This window comes from Tamandua tetradactyla, chromosome 4 (assembly GCF_023851605.1).
Source record: "Tamandua tetradactyla isolate mTamTet1 chromosome 4, mTamTet1.pri, whole genome shotgun sequence".
Classification (NCBI taxonomy): Eukaryota; Metazoa; Chordata; class Mammalia; order Pilosa; family Myrmecophagidae; genus Tamandua; species Tamandua tetradactyla.
In genome coordinates, this window is record NC_135330.1 from 135,487,981 (window position 1) to 135,513,277 (window position 25,297).

Consider the following 25,297-nt stretch of genomic DNA (forward strand, 5'->3'; position numbering starts at 1 on the left):
GAAACTGAGAATAAAGAAAGATCATAGTTACAAGGTTTCTAAAGAGAGTAATGAACCAGGATTTAAATCAGGTCAGTTTAACTGGAAATCCATTACTCTTTCTACTCTGTAGTATGGCCTTCCTCAATTTTATGGATTCCATAATAAATATGAAAACAGTTCAGAAATTAAAATAAATAAAATCAATTAAAACATTACTTAATTTAAAAATGGTGACCTTCACAGAAGATAAAAATAAGAAGTCTGATATTCTCACATTGATTTTTCATCACCTGTTTCCTACCTTAATGAAAGAGCATGATTCTTTCTTTTGGTCCAAAATTCCCTTTAGAATTTGGCTAATAGACTCATACCAGCTAAGTCAGAAAACTGCTTCAATACTTTGCTTTAGTAATGCCACTAACAAATATGAAATTCATTTCAGCCAATGAATATTTTGCAATACGGGAATTATTAGTCTGCTAGAGAAAATCGTGTAATGTGGGCATTGATAATTAATAGAAACTTTCCCTTCCATTAGGGGAAATAAATTTAAGACATCCTGAAAAATAAAATTGTTGGTAATTCTGCAGAAGGGTTGATCTCTGGTTTCTGATTTCCCAGGAGTGTAGTTATCAACTTTGATTTTCTGGTTAGTCAAGGCACACTAGCACCACACCAATAAACACTTCATATTTACCGCTAATAGTCTGAATTATGTTTATGCTATTTTTATTTACTGTTAGTAGTTTGAATTATGTTTATGCTATTTTTAACCCAGAGTACATTAAGTGGGTACCATTCTTAAGGACAGGACTGAAAGGATCACTGGGATTGAATGCAGCTCCCTTCTCCTCCGCTACCAATTCAAAGATGCTTAGCTCACCTGAGTTTAGAGCTCCTAAACCCCATAGGCTACTGGAAATAAATGAGAACTTCAGCTTTGTTGGGTCCCAACAAAAAACAACTGGGGCAAGACTTCTTCCTTCTTGGTTTTAGCAAGTGAATAGAGAACAGAATTAGAGTACAGGATGATCACCAGATGTGTTGGATTTTGCAAAAGATTTGACTCTCGGAGATTTGTGAACATGAGGAGGGAAAAATCAATACTGAATTCAAAGGAATGTTTACATCTCAGTGACATGAGCAGGTGAACTGAAGGATTATACCCATTTCTTTTTTTATTAAAGTGTGAGGACTTAAGTTCAACAAGAAAACCCAGTGCAGCAAAACAAGCAGAAACTTGTATTAATCACATCAATTGGGGACTAAAGGTCTGCTTCATACCTTGGGTCTTCAAGGCTAAGATCTCTGTTACATCTCACATACTGCAATAACAATATCTGAGATTTCCTGAGCTGATAAGAAGAATGTTGGTCCTGCAGACATTATAATCAGAAACTATCACCAGTGACTTCAGAAATGTTGAAGGGGTCATGTGATCTGTGTTAATGGAATTATAGTTTGTATTGAAGGAAAAAGAAAACATACATGAAATCCTATATTTGGAGAAAAAAAAACATGATACTGAGTGAGGTTCAAAAGTGTATATAATATTCTGTGGTGTATTGAATTATGTCCCCCACAAAGACATGTTCAAGTCTTAAACCTCAGCCCTATATCCATGAATTTATTTATCATGAGAATTTGAATCATTTTCCCCTTGCTCAGTTGGTCCAATTGTGGCAAACTCATTTGTAAATGACATCGTTGAAGATCCTCTTAAGATGAGACTAGACTGAAACAGGGCAGGCCTTCATCCAGAATGAGTAGCATCCTTTTAAGTAAAGGACATTTGGACATGGATGTGAAAGCCACATGAGGACAGAGAAGCAGATTACAATGTGAAAGAGGCAGAGATTGATTTCCAGCAAGCCACCACTACATAGCTGCTTACTAAGTAAAAGGCATGATCTGCCAATACTTTGATTTGGACCACCAGCTCTAAAACTGTGAGATGTTACATTCCTGTTCTTTAAGCTAACTAATTTTTGACATTTGTTATAGCAGCCCTGAAAAACTGTGACATATTCTTTCAAACAGAAAAAAGCAATTACTTTGATAAAATAATAAGTAATGGGGGAAATTAGAAGTTGTGCTGGTTTGCAAGGATGTATGTACCCTAGAAAAGCCATGTTTTAATCCTAATCCCATTTTGTAAAGGCAGCTGTTTCTTCTAATCCCTATTCATTATTGGATGTTTGAAATTGTAATTAGATCATCTGCCTGGAGATGTGATTTAATCAAGAGTGATTGTTAACTGGATTAAGTAGAGGCGTGTCTCCAACCCATTTGGGTGCATCTTGATTAGTTTCTGGAGTCCTATAAAAGAGGAAACATTTTGGAGAATGAAAGTGATTCAGAGAGAGCACAGCAGAACAACATAGCCACAAGAAACAGAGCCTACCAGCCAGTGACCTTTGGAGATGAAGAAGGAAAATGCCTCCCAGGGAACTTCATGAAACAGGAAGCCAGGAGAAGAAGCTAGCAGATGACGCTGTGTTCCCACGCACCCTTCCAGATGAGAGAGGAACCCTGACCGTGTTCACCATGTGCCTTTCCAGATGAAAGAGAAACTCTTACTGTCTTTGCCATGTGCCCTTCCACTTGAGAGAGAAACCTTGAACTTCATTGGCCTTCTTGAGCCAAGATATCTTTCCCTGGATGCCTTTGATTGGACATTTCTATAGACTTGCTTTAACTGGAACATTTTATCAGCCTTAGAACTGTAAACTAGCAATTCATTAAATTCCTTTTTTTAAAAGCCATTCTGTTTCTGGTATAATGCATTCCAGCAGCTAGCAAACTAGAACAGAAGTCTTATCTGCTAAAGCACTGGGCATTTAAAGCTGGCAAATGACATCCCTGTGAGATAAGAAAAAAAAAAAGTTGAGGATATGACATCAGAAAGTTTTAAGTATGTTAAAATTTATTTTTTATAAGGAATGAAAAGGAGGGTAGAAGAGTGAAAGTATCATAGAGCTTTCATTCTATAATGTGGAATTAAATTTGCTTTTAACAGAAATTGTTAATGAAGAAAAATCTTATTCTTGTTAAGTGAAGTTAACTTATGTCTACAGAAATTACGAATGAACTTCTTAAGTATAGAGAGGAGAAAAATAGCATGAATTGATATTTGATCACATTAACAAGGATAAAAAAATTATACAAAACGAATAATATATAATATGAAACAAATGTAATTGTAAATGGAAAGCAAAATCTATTGATGGAATACAGTCAATCGTAATCAACTTGGGTTAAGATATATTGTGAAGTGATGTGGTTGGATTTAGATACAACCTATAGTGAGGGGGCACTAAGATGACCCCAATTTTTCCACATCCTGGAATTAAAAACCTTGTGAAATTTCCTATTTTCATCCTGTCAATAGAATACTGCAAAGGTGATGGGTGTCATTTCCCTAATCCCAATACATGCTAGTACAACTTCCATTTTGCTGGAGGACTCTCTCTATTGACTCTCTTCCTTGCAGGCTTTTATGAAGTAAGCCAAACTATGAAGAAGCATGTGTCTTAATTTGCTGAAGGTAGCCCCTGAGAGAGAAACTGAAAGGAGCTGAGGCCCTCAGTCTGACATGGTGGAAGGAAATGAATGGTGTTATCAGTCATGTGAGCTTGGCAGTGAATCCTGCCCTAATCGTGCCTTAGGTGAGATGCATCTCACTGATTGCAGCCGTATTAGAGACACAAAGAGCAGCAGACCCCGGTAAGCCAAGCCTGGATTCTTTATCTATAGAGATGGTTTGCTAATAAATGCTGTTTTTTTAAAGTAACTTTGTGGTAATATTGTCACAAGAGTATTTTCTAAGAGGTCAAAGAGAGAGTATATGAAAATTCCCATCTGAAATTTCATCCCCCAAATTCTGAAATTTCATATAAAAAATATTTGAAAAGAAAATACCTGAGAAATTTTCCAATTTAGTGAAAAAAACACAAATTCTCAGGTTTAGAAATGCCTAATTATCCTAAATAGGAGTCAAAGAGCATATTATACTGAATCTATAGTATAATAAAAAGAAAAATAGATATTTGAAAGAAGACAGAGAAGAAATTAGGGTTATTTGCTTAGGAGTTAATATACTTACAAGAGAAACTAGGAAAGACCAGATGATTTATTCAAGTTTCTGGGGGAAAAAATCAGGTAAGAATTCTTTATCCCATAAAAATGATTTCTCAGTCATGAGGACTAAATGAAAAAAATTAAGGGAAAATGAAACTTAAAATTATACCATCAATAGATTTTAGTAAAAGAATTCCCATTGGATGTATTTCAGGAAGAAAGATAAACAGTACTGCCAAGAAGGAGCTGAGATTAAATAATGATGTTGACCAAGAAAATTAGATGTACAATAAGCATATGGAAAGGGAACAAATATAAAGTGTAAGGTGGTTATAATGAATCAAAGCTTGTCATTAAAAGACACATTTAAAGACAATTGGTTAAATATCCAATTCAAAAATAAGCAAGCAAAAATGCAGTTTCCTTGGCATCCTAGTTTGCAAAAACTTCTCTGACAAATACAGCAAACTGGTTGGCTTAACTAATGGGAAATTATTGTCTCACAATTTTCAATGTTTGAAGTCCAACATTGAGGTATGGCCAGGCCATGCTTTCTCCTGGAGCCTATAACATCCTGTTCACCATCCTGTTTATTCATCACTTGGTGATATGTGTCCTGTGTTTTCTTCTAACACTGTCCAGATTTCCTCTTCTTGTAAGGGTTTGAGTCATCTTGGAGTAAGGCCATACTGATTCAACTTGGCTTCATTCAAATAGGATATTTGAATATCCTGTTTATAAATGAGTTCACACCCTCAGCAGGGGTTAGGATGGAACATGTCTTTGTGGCAGACATGATTCAGGCCACCAAGTTTGGACAGAAAGAAATAAAATAGAAGTTAGAGAGATAGCTAGAAAGATGGATAGATATAGAAATAGATTATATATAGATAAAGATATTTAAGAAATAGCCCAGTGTATAGGGGCATAGAATGTATGTAACAAACAAATCAATTCTAAAGAAAGAAACTTGTTACTTCTAAAAGAACTATCAAAAGAGAAAAGAATGGGCCCAGCATAAATTTGTTTTAAATCATAAAATAATTTAGTAGAACTAACCTAAATAAATGTCACTTAAGTTATTAAAAATAATCTAAAATGTTAAGAGGCAGTGAATGTCAGATATGGAAAAAATGTAGCATGAAATAAAGTTTCATGGAGGAGATTTTAAAACAAAGTGTATCCTGCCAAAAGACAATCTCACAAATTGGGAAATTGAGTCATATGTTTTTCTCAGAAGTCCTTAGATATGTATTAAAAAGTAGGAATTTTTCAATAAAAAATATCTTATATATACATTTTCAGTATTCATATTATAGAATCCCAGAATGAAAGACATATATAAATGCAGCGGAGGGTATTTTTTGTTGTAATAATAATTGAGGATAGCCATGAATATAAAGAATTCTATGGTAACACATAGGGTGGAAATACAAAATGAAAGATATTAAAATAGAAAATTTAAAATCTAAAAGATCTGAAAATTAAAGTAAAATATCAGTATATGATGGGTATTGAATCATTTAACCTACAAAAGTCATTTTCAGGACACAACCCTTTGTCTTGAGGGTGTGAACCCATCTATAAGTAGGATTTTTGAAGATATTATTAGTTAAAGTGTGTCCTTAATCTTATGTGACTGAACTCTTTATAAGCAAGTAAAATTTCACAGAGAAAGAAACCATGGGAGAAGCAAGAAGACAGAACCTGGAAGAGAAAGAAAAGGACACCACCATGTGTATTGCCTTGTGTTGGAAAATCCAAAAAACCCCAAAGATAGAGACCACAGGAGAAAGTAAGCCTTCAAACCCCGGAAACTGTGAGCCAAAACATCCTTATTGTTAAGCCAACTCACTTGATGGTATTTGTTTTTGCAGCAAGAAACATAGTATCCATATTGTAAGAATCCTGGAAGAAAAGTAAAATATAAATTGAGAAGCAGATTAACGGAAAAAATACATGATTACGTGAGAGGAGGTAAAACCACAATTTTAGATACCATAGTGGAATAAAGAAAATATTCATATGTGGACCCAAGGAAATGACCTTCTCCACAAAATAGAGATGCAGTATATAAATAACAGGTGGTGAGCACCAAAAATCTCCTGAAGAGCTAAGCAACGCTTCTTTCCTCTGTCTGTTGATCTATCTATAATCTGTCATATATCTGGATATACAGTTAACCTAATTTAAATTATTAAAGAGACTTCAGACTCAGGTGATGTACAATTTCAAGTATTTTGTATCCATCTAAATGTAAGGGCACAATAAATAACTGTTCAAACACCTCCAGAATATGAGGGTAAAGAAACAGGCAGAGAGAAAGATCTCCTGAAAAAAACATCTTCATGCTGAAGGGAAAAGGTATCAAAAGATGTCTTGTATATATGTGATGGAATAAAGAGCACAAAATCGTTAAGTTCCTTTGAAAGTTTAATGGAGATACACACAGATTGAAAGAGGCTTAAAGAGAGGAAAATGATCTATTCAAAGCACATATAGAGATAATACATTATGGAATTCATAACATGTAAAATTAAACTACAAAATGAAATAGCTCAAGAGGTGGAAGATAATTTCTGTATTTTATTTATTTACTTATATTAACCCTATTTTGTTATTTGTTGCTCCAATCTTTTTTTTTTACTAAAAATGTATAATCTAATTAGAGAAGGCAATAAAACTGGAACAAAGAAACAAACAATAATAGGAAAAACTACCAATAGATTAGACAAACTCACTGTACAGAGAATTACATTAAATGTAAATAAAGTCAAGAATTTTCTTGTTGCTTCCCCTCCTCCTTTTCTTTTTTTTTCCTTCTCTTTTGTCATTTATATTTTCCCTAAATTTGGAATTTTATAGTATGTATTTAGTTCTATATTTAGATTTCTGAATTATCATCAATGAAAAATATTTACTGACACGCCAATATGCCAAACGTTTCAGCATGCCAACAGATATGGCTATTTTTTCCTCCTCTCTTACTAAATTGGAAAGCAATGCATGGGTGTATATATGTGTATAATATTTGTATAAATATGCAATATATATTTCTATATCCTTATTGTTTAAACTTTTCGATTACCAAATATCCTGTCAGTCCTGAATCTTTTCTGCTGGCATTTTAGAATAAATTGCAAATAACCTGGTATCCAGTTTAATAGATTTATGATCAAGCTATTTATACATGGTTGTATTTGACTGAAGTGTCTGAAATGGAAACTAAAAAGTTGTTTACTGTGAAACAGTTGGTATCTCACAGCATATGCTTGTATGGATCAAGTCATATCCAGGGGTTTCTCCAGCCTTATGAGTATGGTCGTATGACCAATGAGAAAATCATGTTTCCTGTAGGTCATTGCAACAAAACTTTAGAACTTATATTTGTTAAACTGTTTCCTTCTCAAAGTGATGAAAAATGGTTATACTTTGCATCTCACTTGCTCAGTATTGCATTTTAGTCTTTTATAGTTCTTTGTATTTTCCAATTAATTTTGCCTGTATCCAGGATTCTTCTACATAACTATATGTCTCTGATTGCATTTTTAGGTGCCACCATACTCGTTTCTCCCTTTTCCTGTTATTTCCAATGTGGCCTTCTATGTTTCATTATCAATGCTAGGTGATTTTTCACTTTATGCTGTTGATTTTCTTTATTTTTTATATATTCTAAGTAAAAAAATATCTAAGTTTAAAAATGCAGTATTTATTTATTAAGTCCTTTGATGGAAATGTTTAAGTTTTTACTGAATGTGTGGTCACTTTTCTCTGGTACTGATTATTCATATGACTTTTGCTTCTCATGAATTTCCTTCTTTATTTTGCTCCTTTTTTATTGCTCCCACACCTTTTCATTGCCAGTTATTATGCATATTAAAAAGGAGATTTCTTCCAGAACAAGTTACTTGCAAGCTAATCTATTTTGGGAAGATATAGAATAATGCTCTGGAGTAAGCAGATAACCTTCAGGAATACCTTAAAAGGTTGCGATAGTGGGCATTTTTCTTTCTCTCTCTCTCTCTCTCTCTCTCTCTCTCTCTCTCTCTCTCTCTCTCTGTATATACATGCGCATGTGGGTTGATCTAGCCTTTACTTTCTTCTGATGACAAATATCTGCACGAGAGCTTGCCACCCACAGTTAATCCTCTGCCCTATCACATGACTAAAGCTCTTCTTCGTGAAATAACATGACCAATGGTTTCTTCTTTCACCCACTCATCCCAGTTCTCCCATTTATGCTGCTTTGTTCAAAAAGGAATCTTTGATTTGGGCGTTCAAGGTGTATAACCTGCTTTGGAGAATTCCTCAACTTGCCAACATTTCTTTATTTCTAAGATACAAAATGTCCTCCCTGCAACTTCTGTCATTCTGCAGCATATTTATTCCCCCAATTTAACTTCACAATTTTCTTCATGTACTTATATTAAAGATTAGAGTTTGACCTATTTTAAAACAAGGAATTATTGTTCCTTGTTCCTCATTTTAGTTGGATTCAATGAGAGGAGTCTGTGCTGTCTTCCCTCTATTATTTTATGTCCAGAAAATTTTATAACATATAATTGTATCTTGGAATCTCATTTATTCTACACTGTTTCGGTCACATTTAAATTTTCAAAAATTATTAAGCCCATTCCATATTAAAAAACTCTGTGACATGAAAAATCAGTAAGACATAGTTCAATTCCTCAGGTTACTCACAATTTACTCGGCAAAATGAACATATATATATGTATACATCTAATCACAATTTGTGTAAGAGTGCGATAAGGTCTAGCATCATAATTGATAAAGACACAATATGACTTGGTAGAATGAAAAAAATGATGTGGAAACTATCATATTTCTTTCCTGAGTTATGAAATTCTGACAGCACAACCATAAATATTCTTCTCAAGTTACCTCATTAGGCCTTAAAAATATTTCATTTAAATTTACAATGCTCTGGAAAAACTTGCTGTTGTATCGCTCTGAATACTGTAAATCATTCATGAGTCAGCATTTTTCATGTTAAACTGAACTTGTAAAATTGTCTGAAATACGGCAATAATTAATCCCTTACCAGTCAAAGATCTTTCTCTCTAACCCGTTCACTGTGTCTTCTTTTATATTTCTGTCACATAGACCAATGTAACATGTTTGTGTACTGGCAGATAAAGAGTTATGATCAATACTTGTTGACATTTTTGGCTCATCACATAATCACCAAATGGTTATTAATTTTAATGATTGAAAATTTAAGTAGTTTATATTGTGGAAAAGTGTAAAAAATAACTCACAATGTTATGTTCTTTACGGTACTCATGAACTAATGTCTATGTGTGAATTTTGTTTATAGTCTTATTTTTTCATATACTTATCTTGCAACCAAGAATGTATTAAACTGTTACATCTGAAGACTATTCTATTACATATACAAATTTTGATGTTTTCTCTGTTTAGCCAGTAAACATTTCTCTTTACTAGATAGCTTGATGTTTCTTGCAAAAGTACCTATTTTTACTAAGCAGCTTAGCAGGTACATTTTATACTTCTCTCAATTCCCCACCGCTCACATCAAAAAATTATATAACAATTTCCAAGATATTTTACACCATGCATTTTATGTTTTATAATGCAGAATGGTGTTTTGGAAGTATATTATTCTAAAAAACAAAAGACTGATATATTTAAGAAATCTTGATATTGAAAACTCACTGACTATAGTGAACAATGGAACTTATTTATTAAATGCAGTTTTCAAAGTTCAATAATTTAGGACTCCCAAGTCACATTTTCTATTGATTAGTTAGAACATTGTTTTTTAAAGTGAACATTTCCCACTTACTGCTCTGAATGCTCAGGATAGGTTAGTGAACAAAACAGAGGTTTTCCTGACTTGTTAAAGTGTGGAAAACAGACATTAAAACCAATTTACATGTACTCAAACAGATATTTGCCTTTAGCCTTATATGAGCATAGAGTAAGTGACTAAAGTTAAAACCAGAAGATAACTGGAATTGAATGAGCAAAGAATGTGGGTGGAGAGGAAAGCAGGCTAGACAGAGGAGAGAACATATGCAAAAGTTGAGAACTGGATAAGAATATCAAATTCAAGAATCAGAAATTAAAAATAGCTAAATCAAAGGGAAGGTGATTAGCACATAATAAATTTAGATGAGAGAGCTAGGGCTGTATCATGTTAGGCACTCAATAACAGTTTTGGACTCTCCCTAAGAGAGAGTGACATGATCCACCATACATCATCCGGTGTTGCCTAAGCTACTGTGGATCATAAAGCAGTCGGTGACTCGTCGGTAACGTGGACAAACAGATGAAGATTCGGCAGGGTCGGGGTGGGGTGGTGCTTTCTAACAGCTGGTGGCTAAATATAAAGGAGGAAGGTTAGGAAGATTAGGAAAAGGAAAGAATGGATATCAATTCCCTAGCTTCTGGTATTACAATTTGTAGCAATTGTTACCCTCTACTGAATTGAGGAACATCAGAGAAAAAAAGCAAATATTTTATTTTCATTCAGAGAAAGGTCTCTAATTTTCTCATTCTCTTATCTCAGATACCTAAAACTATGGCAAGATTTTATCAACACTTCAAAAACCCAGCTACAAGACTCAACCTAGGAAGAAAGATATGGGCACAAAACAAAAAGCTTTGCACATACTCACTTCCTTTTCAAACTTCAGTTCCTAAATAATCTGGCGGGTGTAATTTTTTTGGGGTGCCGACTGTTGTTCAGGAAGCCATTCTGGATATCTCATCTCTTCTTAGATCCTTCCCCTTAAATACTGGCCTTTGATTTTTAATTTCATATTTATGCAAAGAATAATGTTATGGAATGATTATGTGACACTCTCTTTATCTCTCTTTTTTTTATATTTTAACTCTCCTCAGGGACAAGACAAATAACAGGTCTGAGACATGAGGCTGCAGTTTTTCTCAGGGCAGTTGTTGTTATAAAAGCCAGCAGACATATGGTACACTTTTGCTTCAAAGTTTAGAAGTCACTCTCCAAATTTAAAAAAGAAATGCGTCAACATGCTTGGGAAAGCAGAAAGATCTCTTACTTAGCACTGTTACTAAATAATGTTTTCAAAGTTGGGAGAGGTAAAGGGGTTTGCAGAAAAAGTAACAGTAAGATGTGGCCATGTGGGTGCAATTTCCTGTAAATATTTCGTTTGAGAATGGGCATCAGAAGTTATTGAAGAACCATACTAAAAACTGAGAGTGGATAAAAATTGCACCTTGAGTCTAGGAAAGGCACAGTTAAGCGGAAAAATTTGGTAGCAAATTCTTTCTGCTACAAGGTAAAGCAATGTGAACTGCAATAGTAGTGGTGTGTATAGATATGAGGCCAGTTGTGACAAAACTCGTTATGTCCAAGTTATGTACAGCCTCCAGAGTTAGCAGAGTGGATCGTCTGAATTTTCTATTAACTCAGTAGGAGTAAGAAATTTAGCTGAGAACTTTAGAGAATATTGCTAAATATGCTGGAACTTCTAAATTTAGGAGAACAGTTTGTTTCAGGGATGAAGGAAGAAACTGCTCTCTTCAGGGTATCTGCAACACCACAAGATTAAGAGAATGCTGAGTCCCTGCCAGTAGATAATCCAATTGCTGTTGATTCAGAAAAACACTTATGTATGAAAAATAGCAGACAGGGTGAATTTCACCTGAAATAGGATATTATAGACTAGGAGACTCAATAAGACAGAGGGCTTTCTCATTTTACTCACCATTGCAATGGGGGTTGCACAGCATGTTATTGTCTTTGGTAGGAGAACCGAGTCCTTTACCTCAATCACTTCTAGATATTTCTAACAGACAATATGCTATATTAAGTTTAAAAAAACTAAATTTCCAAAATTAGAAAGTAAATAAGCCTCCTAAAATTATAAAATGTTTAAAAGTTAAAATGACCATTATTGTGAAATATAAGATAGATAAAGTCTGAAAGATTGTCCAAGTATATAGATGGATAGAGAGGTACAGATATAGGGATATACAATCCTATATTTTTCTTATATGCATATGTGTAAATATTGACAATATCCAAAATAAGTCTTCCAACCAAATGAAGTCATAGCTATTATTATAAAACACTTGGAAATTAGTTATGGCAATGTGTATTGAAATCCACATGCTTTTAAAATAGCTTTACTTACTACAAAATAACAATTGAATTTTTTTTAATAATAAAATCTAATCACAATATTGGTAATGATGATAAGTTAATTAACCATTTAACAGAAGAACTGAAAAAGAGAATAGCAAATAATTCTATATAAACAAAATACTTAATATATTATTGATTGCATGTGGAACATCTATTCTTTATCTCCTGTTACCACCCTAACAGATGCTTTAGTTACTTTTTCTTTCCCAGGCAGCTGCAGGATTCAAGAAAATGGAATTCACTACTAATTCCAGGGGTGAGCCTACTTAATATGAGATACTTCCCTTCCTTTTACCACTTATTAGGACTGAATATATGATAATTCCAGGCAATGAAAAATTAAGAAAAGCCATAAAAAGGATAGTCTATCTTCTTTATCAGATACTATTGATTTTGGTTGTAATGGGTGATTGCTGTTGCCATCTTGGTACCAGAAAATGGAGAAAAGATTAATAATGAAAGATGGAAAGAACGAGGATCTTTGCTGAAATAATTGAGCTGCTGAATCAATCAATCTAAAGGTCATTGATACTCTCAACTTCTTAGGAGGTACAGTATATTTCTCTTAACATTTTAACAATTTTGAATCATAATTTTATTTTCTGCCAAAAATATTTTAATTAATTAGCTATTGACAGGAAAAATTGAATAGCTACTAAGATAAAATAATTAGAAAACAGAAAAAAAGTGATAAATATGTTCAAGAGCCAGAGATATCTGGTAAACTATAAAAATAAATGATTAACCAGAAAGACATTGAAAGGAGAGAGATTTAATTTAAACATCCCCGAGCAAAAATTAAATAAGCAAATGCAGGAGGAATAAAATAAATTTTAAAGAGGTTCATGAATGGATAGAAAGGATTCAAAATTAAAAGACATTGTACATTGTATCATTGAATTATTGTATTAGTGAACTATCCATCAAAAATCAACATGATACATATTTTGCAACAGAATTTCTTTGCAATTATAAAGGAGAGAAAATTATGGTGTTATTGTAACTATAGAATACAAAAAGTACAGATGCTCTCTGATGTTTAATTAAAAATAGCATGATGAGCTTACTATTTTTTGATTAACAACATTAAAGTAAAAACTGAATTGATAAGGTTATTTTGGTTTATTATTTCCTATAAATTAAGATTTAACATCAGTATTTATAAAGGAATTAACTCCAAAATGAGAAAGGAGTTGAAATTGGACTGAAATTTACATTTTGTTTTAGGAAAGGAAACTGGGTGAATTTTCTGTTTTTCATATTGATATTTTTATTTTATTTTCTTTATTTATTTTTCCTGAGATCATGCCTCATTCAGCACCAAGTAAGGCAGCTAAAATTTTAAAGAAATTCTGTAATCTTTGGCTTAAAAACAGAAGACAGATTTGAGACAGAGTAGACAAGAAGCATGGTAAACTTCAAAAAGAAGGAGTGACAGAAAAGAATACCTAAATTTTGCATATAAACCGGAATAAACTTTCTAAGTGACTTCTGACATTCAAAAAAAATTTCTAAGTACCTCTGCCTCTGCTAATACTTAAAGAACTGCATGATGATTTCTACTGCTGTCCATCACAGGGAAACACAAATTGTATAATTTAAATCTAGCCAAATTAACAGTTTTCTAAAACAAAGAGTCAATACTCTTCAGGGGAACGTAACAGAATCCACATTTTTACAATAAAGAATTCACTCCATCGAGGGTACAACTGAAATTACTAGAAGTATAAAGTAACATGAAGTTATAGCCATAGTCAAGAAAAAAGACAATTATTATATAATGACATTGAGAAAACACAATGATTTTGGGATTAACAATTCATATTTTAAAGTAATGATCATATGCTTGAGAAAGGAACATAAAATATGCTCATAGTGAATAAACAAATTGGAAGCCATAACAGATCAATAGATTTATGAAAATAATCCAAAGAACTTTCTGTAATTGAGAAATATGATCTTTTAAAAAAAATCAGAATAAGGGTTTAAACATGTTAGGAAAGACAAAAGACCATGCCAGTTAAGTTTTAGATATGTAAGTGAATAATATATAAACAATTCATTAGACAAAAGAAAATTAAAGATAGAAAAGTAAATGCACAGAAACTTGGAGAGTAATATCAGTATCCAACATATTTGTGACTGGAGTAACAGAGTAGTGGAGAAAATAAAGAGATGGGGAAAATATCTGTGTATGAATGAAATTTACCAATTTATTTGAAAATAATAAATTAACATACTAAAGAAAAATAAGCAAATCAAAATCAGTCAAATGAAAATAAAATAATATCTGGAGACAATCATAATCAAGCATAGAGGAAAATTTTATAGTCAGTCAAAAAAAAATAGATGGGTAATTTTATAGTGACATCAAATCAGAAACCTCAGAAGCTAGAAGAGAGTAGAGCATCATCTTTTAAATACTGAATGGATAAAACGGTGTCAGTACAAAATTGTCCAACCAGAAATAATATGACATAAAGTGAATATAAAATAAAAACATTATCAGATAAACACAAACTCAGGAAATGTCACATCAGACTTACTAAAATAAGTTATTGATATGCGGTAAATTGATTCAAGATGATATCCAGATATTCATAAACAATAAAGAACCCTAGAAATAGACAACATATAGGTATATACTATGGTTTTATGTCTTATAACCTTATAAACTAACCACCAAAACCTGCAGAAATGAGGACCAGAGGAAATAACACCAACATAAACTGGTGAGATAAAGAAACAAACAAAACACCTAAATGTTGGACTTAAATCCAACCATATCAATAACATCATTGAATATAATTGGATAACTCACCAATTAAATAAGAGTAACTTTTAGAATGATTAAAAGAGCATAACCAAATAAATAATATTTTCAAAAATTGAACATTATATATAAAGATACAGAGATATTGAAGTTCAATGGAATAATATGTGCCATCCAGACATATAAGGCTGGAATGACTAGATTAATATCAAATTCAGGAAAATCATTATTACCCAAATAAAGAGGGATATTTCATAATAACGTGATCACTTTTTCAGAAAAATACCATAACCATGCATTTGTATGTGAATAACAACACATAAAAATGAATGAGAAAAATCAGCAGATTTAAGGGTAGAAATGGAAAAATCTTTAATAATGATTTTAAACTCTACACTCAACATTGGTAGAATAATTAGAGAAAAATGATCAATGAAAATATAAAAAAAATCTTAATGACCAATAAATGCATGAAAAAATTTCATGAAATGTAAATATTGATGATGAGAGTGTATAAAATGTCTTTTTTGAAGAAAAGTATACATATGTAGATAAAGCCTCTATTGGAAAAAGAGTCTCTATTTAAAACCACATTTTATCCATGTGCTTCAATCCCATTACTAAAATTTCATATACGAGCTTCCCATAGCCTATCCTACATCTAAACATGGCCGGAAAATATCTCCTAACCCTGGGCAGGATTATCATGGATGTCAAGCTACTACTAATTTCTCTGTTATTCTGATTCTTGAAAATATGTACCAATTACACTGGAATTGAACATAACTGTAAAAATTTCAGTACACACAGTCAAGGCATGCACCATTAGTATGTATGAACCAAAAAAATAGGATATAATTATATAATCAGACATATGTTATACCCTTGGTGGGGGGGAATAAAACTCAAAGTGAGAAAGGCAAAAGTATGAAGTTTTTAGTTAAAAACATAGAATAATATTTTACGAACACTATTTTTAAAGCATCTTTTTTTTTCTTCTGTGTTAGAGACGTTATGGGTTTACCGAATGACTGTGCATAAAAATACAGGATTCTTATACACACCACCCCAGTACCAACACCTTGCTTTGGTGTAGAACCTTTGGAACAAGTTTCTTTAAGAGAATAATCTAAAAACAAATAAATTGAAGATTGTGCTACATTAAAATTAAAATTCCATTTTTCAAGAGAAATTATAGAGAAAAACTTAGGGTCAGACTTTTGAAACGTTATTTGCATATAAACTTCTCTAAGTCAAAGAAGAAAATGAAATAAATATGTTATGTAGGACGCAAATACAAATTGTCCTTAATTTATAAAAATATGTTCAACTGCTCTCATAATTAGAACCATACAAATGCAAAGTAAAGCCACAATGACTTACAATTTCATATCCACCAGAATGATAAAGACTGGCTGGTCATAATGGTTAATGTGTGCTCCAAGAGACATTATTTATATTTTCATTATATAAATAAATTTTAAAGCAAAAATAACAGGGATAGGATCAGGAAGGACAAACCATGGGGCTTCTAAGCTACTGGTAACATTAAGGAGAGTGGTGGCATAGTGAGAGAGGGATATGTAACAAAAATTACTATTACTTAAATAAAAATTTATAAAGCCCATTAAAAAGAAATTTTAAATCTTTAGTGTTTATAACTTTGGAAGAAGTTCAAGCATATGCATATTAAATAAATCATTCCAGCAATGTGTGTGTGTGCTTTTTTGCAACCAGATTAATTTAATTGAAGCAATTATGATTTGTGATTTTATTGACATGTCTAGGGAAATGTTATTAATTTTAATCAATGCTTAAATTTTAGCTCTTTGAAATCATGATGCATATAATGCAAAATTTTTATTTCATAAATTGGGTGAGTATTTTAATTATATATTTCAATTATTTAATAGAGTCATAAAATCATACCCTAAGCAGAGCAACATCCCTCCTTGCCTAAAATCAAATAGCGCATTAGTTATTCAAGGACCTGTCAATACCTGAGTATGGAAAATTCATCTTAGAATATACTACTTAGAAATAACACCTGCCCCAAATTGTTAGGGACAGTTTCCTCCCACGTCATCTAATTCAAATAACGTTATTTTTAAAAAGTAACTATCCTAAAGAAGTCAATAGGCTGATGTTTATTTATTAATGGAGATACATCACTCAAGTTCCCACATTTAGGGCCAGGAAGCTAAGTTCAAAATAGATAACTTACAATAAGTATTGATTGTTATATTCAATACTTAATTTAGCATGGCCAGGGAAGCTGTCATTATCTTGGGCAGAATTATAAATTCCCAATCACCACTGATCCTTTTGGGGTATATTGCTATTCAAAGTACACTGCATCACTCTGAAGCTTACTTAAAATTTTATTTCTTGTAGCTATAAAAAGTTGTCAGGTCAGAAGCGTTTGAATGCATTAATGACCTAATTCTGGAGTAAACTGGAAACCTAGGTCCCTGTGATTAATTTGAAGAGTAGTTCTTCAAAATGTTATTTTCAAGTTACTTATAAATAAGGTGGCAATATAGTCCATACAAAATGGACTCTTGACTATGAAAGCGGCAGCTAAAATATTAGATATCTTTAATTCAAAAATATTTATATCTATTGATCATAACTGATTTTAATGTTGTAATTCTATAAAAGTTAATTAAATAATTGATTCTAAAATAAAAACATTATATTTCTGTGTATATTTAGACCAAATTGTCATATTGATTATCTTATCATTAAAGTAACATTGTTGTGGAAGTGTAAAGTATTAAAATCGCTTGGAAGACTGTTATTATGTAATGTGAACCACCAAAGTTTTTAATAGTATTTTCATTACAAATAATACATTTATCTTTAATATTTTGCTTTTAACTAAATTTGAAGTAAAAATCACATGATTATCTGATATATCATCTTTAATTGAGTGAATCTTCTCGAATTTTTCCTTTAAATCCATAAATTGAAAACAAAACTAGAATTCATAGTTTTTTTGTTTGAAAAGGGTCAATGGATGGGAAAATATGTATGGATTACCTCTGATCATCTTCCAGGCTTAACAGCACATTGATGGATAACCTGTTCACTGTAAATACATCTCACACTCTTTAGATACGTCCACGACAGAAGAGAGAAGCGAAGTGCAGGTCGGTGAAGCATATCACATGTTGTTTTATTGCAAATATTACCAAAATTCTCCATAGAAAAACTCCAAACAGGATTGGAGGCATGTCCTTCTTGTGGTCAGACTATGATGTGTAGTTTTTCTGTTTCTGAACTCCAAAGCACAGAATGTAGCTCAATGAGTAAGTGAATCCACCTTAAAGAGTATCCAAAATACTCTTTCATCTTTATTGACTACTTAAATCAACTTGTCATTAAAGATTTCATTTATTTTTGTATTTTAGGCATGTACTAATATTAAGAAAGATGAAGTAACTAAGACACAAATTTACCTGTACAATAACTACTGAATATATATTTGTAGAAGCAATGAGGAAATCAAATTGAAAGATATATATTCAGAAATCAATGTATTTATTATTTAAAGTTTCTTTCTTTATCAAACACAATTTTCTGTAAACCAACTCGCATTTTTATCCTCTGCCTACATCAACATGGTTTTTTTAGTACTTAGGCAAACTTCTCATTTTTTTTTTTTTAAGATGCAGGAGATCTTAAGCACAAACTATAATGCTAGAATGACATTAAAAGGTCGAGATTTAACTGTTATTTTTCCATGACAAAGTCCAAGGGACAGAAGCGAAAGAAATAAAGATCCCTAGAGATCATTAAATATCTGTATATTATGTGTACTCACATACACACACATACAGACCCACATGGGAAAAACTGATACCCTTTAATTAAAAATAAAGACCCCAGTGTTAGAAGTTAATGCAATTTTGACAGATAAGCAACACACACACAAAAGAAAGGAAGGGCTGAGGACATAAAAACCCAAGATTAATCCACTGTATCTGATGTTATATTTTTAAAAGAATGACTGAACAAAATCCACTACTAATCAGAAATAAGTAAAAAAATACAACTTATCTTAGAGACAGAGGAAAAAAACCACCAAAACATCAGTTATGTATCAGGCCGATTACAGCAGAGCTCAGGTGTTCTAACTTAAAGTGGTATAGAATCAAGTTCTTTGAACTTAGGTTTGAAGGTTTACCTGCAAAATCCACATATATTGAGGCAGGGAGAGGATAATATTTCACAAGAACAGGTATTTATAAAGAGGTTTTCAAAATTTCAAAATTTTCTTTAAAAATTTAAATATTTTAAGACTAGTTTATGTCAACTGCATGACCCCTACCTACTGCATAAAACAAAGGTGCACAAGTTTTAAAGAACATTTCATTTAGTTTTAGGAAAGGTAAAATAAGTCAATTGTATGAATTTGAGAAGAATTCTTAAAATATGCTTACTAGGTATATTAATAAAGATTTATACATTATTCACGTAATAAAATTTGAAATATTGTGTTTTTAATGCCTGCATTTGTGTAATAAAATTTGAAATACTGTGTTTTTAATGTCTGCATTTATGTGTTTCTGCACAAAGGACAGGTTACCTAAAATATGATTTTTAAAACTTAGATAATAAAAAACAAATGAGCCCTAATATAGAATTGATCCAATAACCTATGAGATGAAAACCCTTCAAACTTCCAGAATAAATCTTGTTTTTTAGTTTTATTATGCTCTCTAGATATAGTCATTAGAGTGTAGCAGATATTTTACTGCATATGAGGCATTAAATAAATGTTTGTTAAGCAAATGATTTCATCAACGAATGTATTTCTACATAGAATTTAGATTTTTAACACCAACATCTCAGAAGTGCCATTAACTCATGAAAAAAAATTCGTTATTTAAGAAAAGATATGATTAGGCCAAATTTACAAATCTAAGGAACTTAATATTTTTGGAGTTTATGCCTTATCTACTGCTTATTGTTAAGATATCTTTTCTCTCATGGTATTAGACTTAATGACATTTATTTTTATTTTCCTGTTTTCAAAAAGCATATTGACAAATGTATCTACAAATTATGTATACTTATACTGGCCCATAAAATACAAAAAAAAAATTAATAATCTGCATCACAACTTGTTCTACATATGTTAAATTGTTAACGAATCTTCCAGATGATGACTAAAGCATTTCCATAAACAAATTATGTTTAATGAGAATATTATTCACCTTTTCATCTATATTATCCATGCATGCCTATCTTATAAAGCAGAGAGGGACACTATAACCTAAGCATTCAGTTATATATTTATAACCTTTGAAATGCTCTCTTCCGAATAACTTAGGATCATCTAATTTTTAGACACTGGTGTCTGGCAAAGGCTAAGCAATTGGTGAAAGCTTATTAAATGTCTTCATTAAAATGCAAACTCCAGGAAGGTAGGAGCTTGTTTTATTTCCCTGTCTCACCCTAATATTTTCCGCACAACACAGTCAGCAAATACTTATTAAATGAATGAAAAATCAGTAATTTTGCTGAGCAGTGAAGGAGTACAACAACAGAACAATGATCACTGGATATTATCTTGGCAACTTCAGTGACAATGACCAGCACAATTTCAAATGAATTATGAGAATGGATGCTTCAAAACAGTGACTCTGGAAGAGGAGGTGAGCATCAGTAGACAAAAGCAATAGATGATATCTTCCAGAAGCTTTATTTTAAATTGAAAAGTTCTAAGACTAATATGTTCTTCATATTTGTAACTCCAAGAATATTTCTTGTGCCTCCTGCATAGTACACATATTTTTAAAGTGATAGAAAATATCAATTCATTAATATTTATGAAATATGTAACATATTTCATACGTTAATCATACTGTTAATGTTAATTCATGCTGTTATAAATTATTTTTCTCTAGTTTTAAAAATTCTAAACATGCAGTTACATGGCCACTTCCACTTCAAATATGATATCCTCATCTCTGTTTTTGCTATGGGTTTGGAGGAATTAGTGAACTGTGCATTTTATTTTTGTGTTTATGTTTTAAAGAATGAGTTCCTGGCCATACACATTGTATATGTCTAGGACCTTCAAATCCCTTCATTAACATCATATTCTTCTTTACATATTTATTGTCTTTTATTTTTAAAATATGCTGTAGTTTTAGCTATTGGTAAAGAGACATTATCAAATAATTGTATTTATATATCAGCTCTATATATGCATATATTTCTATTTCCCATGTATATATATTTTTATTGCTTTTACTTTGTCTCCCCACATTTTAGATTTATTATGCTTTGCATTTTTAGTGTACTGTATTTAGATTGAAAAGAAAAAGGCAGAAACAAAGGTTATGTGTTTCCTCTTAATGCTTCTGTGTTACATATTTCATTTATTCTATTATGTAACATAATAAATAGTTCTAGCTAAATAATAAGTGTTATGTAGTATTTTCTCAAGTGACTTGTACATGTTTTGAATAATTAGCAGTTTGTTATGAATTATTTTCTTTTTTACATTATATTCAAGAGATATGGGCTATGTAAAATCAATTAAATATGTAGAGATATTCTTTATAAAAGTATATGTAATATTTTACATATTTTCAAGATATAGAATATATACATTTCTCCAAATTTAATAATATAAAACAAAAAAATGTATACACTTGATTATTTATTCCAGAATTCCAAAGACTTTATGTGACCAAATTTATATTATAAAACATTCAAGTAATACCCTATTATATGGAGTCAGTGGAGAGATATTAGTTCCTTAAGTAACTTATTGTGATGTTTTCCAGTAACATAATTCTTCTCCTGTGGAGATGTCTAGTATATTAATATACTTTTGATGAACTGATCTCAGGAAATATTTAAGTTTAAATTTAAATCTAAGTACTCCAATTTTTTGCTAATTTGACAGACTGCTAGTCTGAGGCAATGTAATAGCATACTGATTTCTTGTAAATTGGTAGGACATTAACTATTAGATACATGCAAGAACATGAGCATAGTGGTGAGTTTTATGTTTATTTTATGTTTACTTTTGCTGTTTAATTGACAATTTGAATCAACATTCAGTGATAACAGCTGAATGTTTTTCAGTAACTACATGTCATTCTTTAATACCTCGATTCCTGTAAAAAATCTAGTGGTCAACAAAACCAATCTATGGTAGAATGAGAACACCAAGTATTATGTATATTTACAGTATACAATTCTGTGAACAGTTGTTTCAAAAATATGTTAAGTTAATATTGATTTTGTCCCTTGTTGATTCACAATATCAAATTTATCAAAAAAAAAAGGGATTGGGTGGGCCATGGGGAATCAACAGGCAGACTTCTTGCTTGCCATGCTGGAGACTTGGGTTCAATTCCTGGTACCTGCCATACAAAACAAAAAACAAAAAACAAAACAAAATAAAGGGGTTGAATGAAAATTACAACAGCAGTTGTGCAAGACTGAGATGATGATAAAAATATTCAGTGTCATTGCTGAGAGAGATCTCACTGTTTACCTTCCACTGTGTTAGCTGGTTTAACAGCAATGGATGTCCACTGATGACTCCTCAAGCTCAGTAAAGAGAAGTGCCGGCTTCATTTGAACTGGTTGCAAAGAGACTATTAAGAGAAAAAAAATAGAGAATGTAAGATTTTATTTATGTAATTGCAATGAAAAGTATTGGGTAAAGAATGATAATAAGTGGTCATGAAACTTGTTCTTTTTACTTTTAAGATTAAAAATATTTTTTTTTGTTGAAAAATAATGAAAAGTTCCAGGACAGTGAATAAAATGATGCAAAAGAGTAGCTAGTATATTGTTAAACCGAAGTCTTAAGTTACATAAAAGTGATAGAATTTTTGCCAACAAAAGGTGGTAAATATATTTGTGAGACAACAGGTAATACATCATTATTAATGGGAGAGAAATCAGAGTCTGGGCTGAGATGAAGGTGTGTGGGTGTGGCAATTGGAGTTTACACAGGTTGTCTTCTGGTTTGTTTAATTTCTAAGTAAAGTGGGAAGCAAAATCCTTAGAAGAGAGTGCGAATGTGAAACAAGTTTGTGGAAACTTAAGGAAGGAAGAAAATCCCCTCACAATTTCCAGGAGACTGAGTGAAATAGTAAAGGGTCTAGGGAAATTTTAGTAAAGCATTAAAGATTCAACTTAAGGTAGTAATTGGAAATGTGAAATATGACCGTTAATGTGGTTTTGGATTTTACTCCAGCCGTATGCAGCCATTTCAATTTAGGCATAGAATAATCTAAGACTGGATTATGGTTTAGTGAACATATTAAAATGAAGTTAAATGGGGTAAAGGGTTTGAGTTTATATGCAAGATACCCAACAGGGTTATAGATTTTAGGGGATTGAAATCGAGTAAGTGAGCTGGACCAGTCATGTAGTAGTCAGAGGTTCAGTCACCTGGAATTGAAATCATGAGAGGTTGTTAACATATAAGGTATGAGTATGGATGTGCATGATTGTGGCAGAGTAGACAACAAGATCATTGGAGAACGACCAAGGGATTGAGATGCAAAGATGTTGGCAATATTATTCATGTGACTTTAATAAATATTAAGAATTATAATAGGAAAAAAATAATTATAATAAGAATGATGTTGAAGAGAGTTAGAGTAGGCATGGTTTTTTTTTTTTTTTTTTTTTTTTTTTTTTTTTTTTTTTTTTTTTTTTTTTTTTTTTTTTTTAAAGGAAAGACAGAGAGAAGGAAGGAAGGATGAAAGACAGAGAGAAGGAAGGAAGGGAGGAAGAAAGGGAAACATCTTTTAAACATTTTCTTGTTTTATTGTATTTTGTTTCTCCGTTTTTGTTACATGGGCTGGGGCCGGGAATCGAACCGAGGTCCTCCGGCATAGCAGGCAAGCACTTTGCCCGCTGAGCCACCGCGGCCCGCCCTAGGCATGGTTTTAAAACCTTCTACTATAGAGCGGGCCATGGGGGCTCAGCAGGCAAGAATGCTCGCCTCCCATGCCAGAGGACCTGGGTTCGATTCCCGGTGCCTGCCCATGTTAAAAAAAAAACAGGAAGACCTTCTATTGTAATATCTCTTGATAAAGGAATAAACCAGTAGCTTTTATTTCTAAATGACTTTTGTGGTATTGGTTTTAATATAAATAACTTGAAATATTTTGGCAAATGTACTATGCTTATAATTTACTATCTTATTTACTACATTAAATATTTTTTATAATATCTATTTATAATATAAATAAACTATATAAAATAATATATTTTAACATTAAACAATGTGTTATAATAGAATCAGATAGCTACCCTTTTGAAATTAAACTAAATTTGGCAAAACTAAAGGAAAAGCCAGCAACTGGAAAATTCAAAATCTAGTCCGATATCAATCTGTCACTTACCAAATTAATAGAATGTGAATTAAATATATTGAAATCAGCATTATTGAGTTTATGATTCAGGTACTCAATTGTTTTTATATATGACTTACTTGACACTTTCAAGCTGAGAGGTAAGGTAGTTAAAAATCTTATTAAATATTCTATTTCTGTTGACTGCTTCTTAAAAATTACTTCTTTTTTTGCTTTTTCAAAAGCTACAATTTGCAGATAAAATAATACTTAGAGGAAAATTCTATTGTAATCCTAAACAAAAAAGAACAAAAGCAATTAGTAGCTAAGTATCCAAATCACAAACTGCTATCTGTTTAATAGAGGTTTGTAAAGGATGTCTCATCCTCCACTGTAAGATCAATGGCAAGTATATCTGCAGTGCCTGAAATAGGTACGTTTCCAATCAAAAGCAAGGTTTTTCTTGTAAATATGTTTTTCTTAAATTCCTCAGGAATATGTTCTTTCCAAAAGAGGTGAAAAACACACTTTTCTCCAAACCCTGCCAAAATTTGAAGCATATTTACCCCAGTGCTCATAAGTATTCTTTTATTGTCAGAGCTCGTTTAGGTAGGCAGAGATAGATATATAGTTACACTGCTAAAGAGAGATAAACATTTGCTGTTCCCCAAATTTATAAGCAATTTATGTAGTTCATAATATAATGTAAAGGGCAACTTTGGAATAATCCTTCAGAAATTAGATGACACAAATGAAAGACAATAGAGTGAGAGGTGTGCTTAAGCCCCTGAAACTCCAGCTAGCGTAAAAATCTGGCTAGCCACACCATATGAGGCATCTACCTGTCCAACATCTTTCCCTGCATCTCTCTAGTTGACGGTTGGCTTCAAACTCACTGAAAGGTGATTCTGATCACTGGTGCAGATAGGAGCAAAATGATGTAACAGTGGA

General features: G+C 31.9%; 1 long non-coding RNA gene across 1 annotated transcript; it reads left to right on the forward strand.

Moving 5' to 3' along the window:
• Positions 1-10,387: 10,387 nt before the first annotated feature.
• LOC143679371 (uncharacterized) lies at positions 10,388-24,779 on the forward strand. The gene is made up of 6 exons (XR_013173692.1): positions 10,388-10,496; positions 12,443-12,488; positions 12,667-12,781; positions 18,065-18,157; positions 20,492-20,668; positions 24,710-24,779. It is a non-coding gene; the product is annotated as an uncharacterized LOC143679371 (long non-coding RNA).
• The last annotated feature ends 518 nt before the right edge of the window (positions 24,780-25,297 follow it).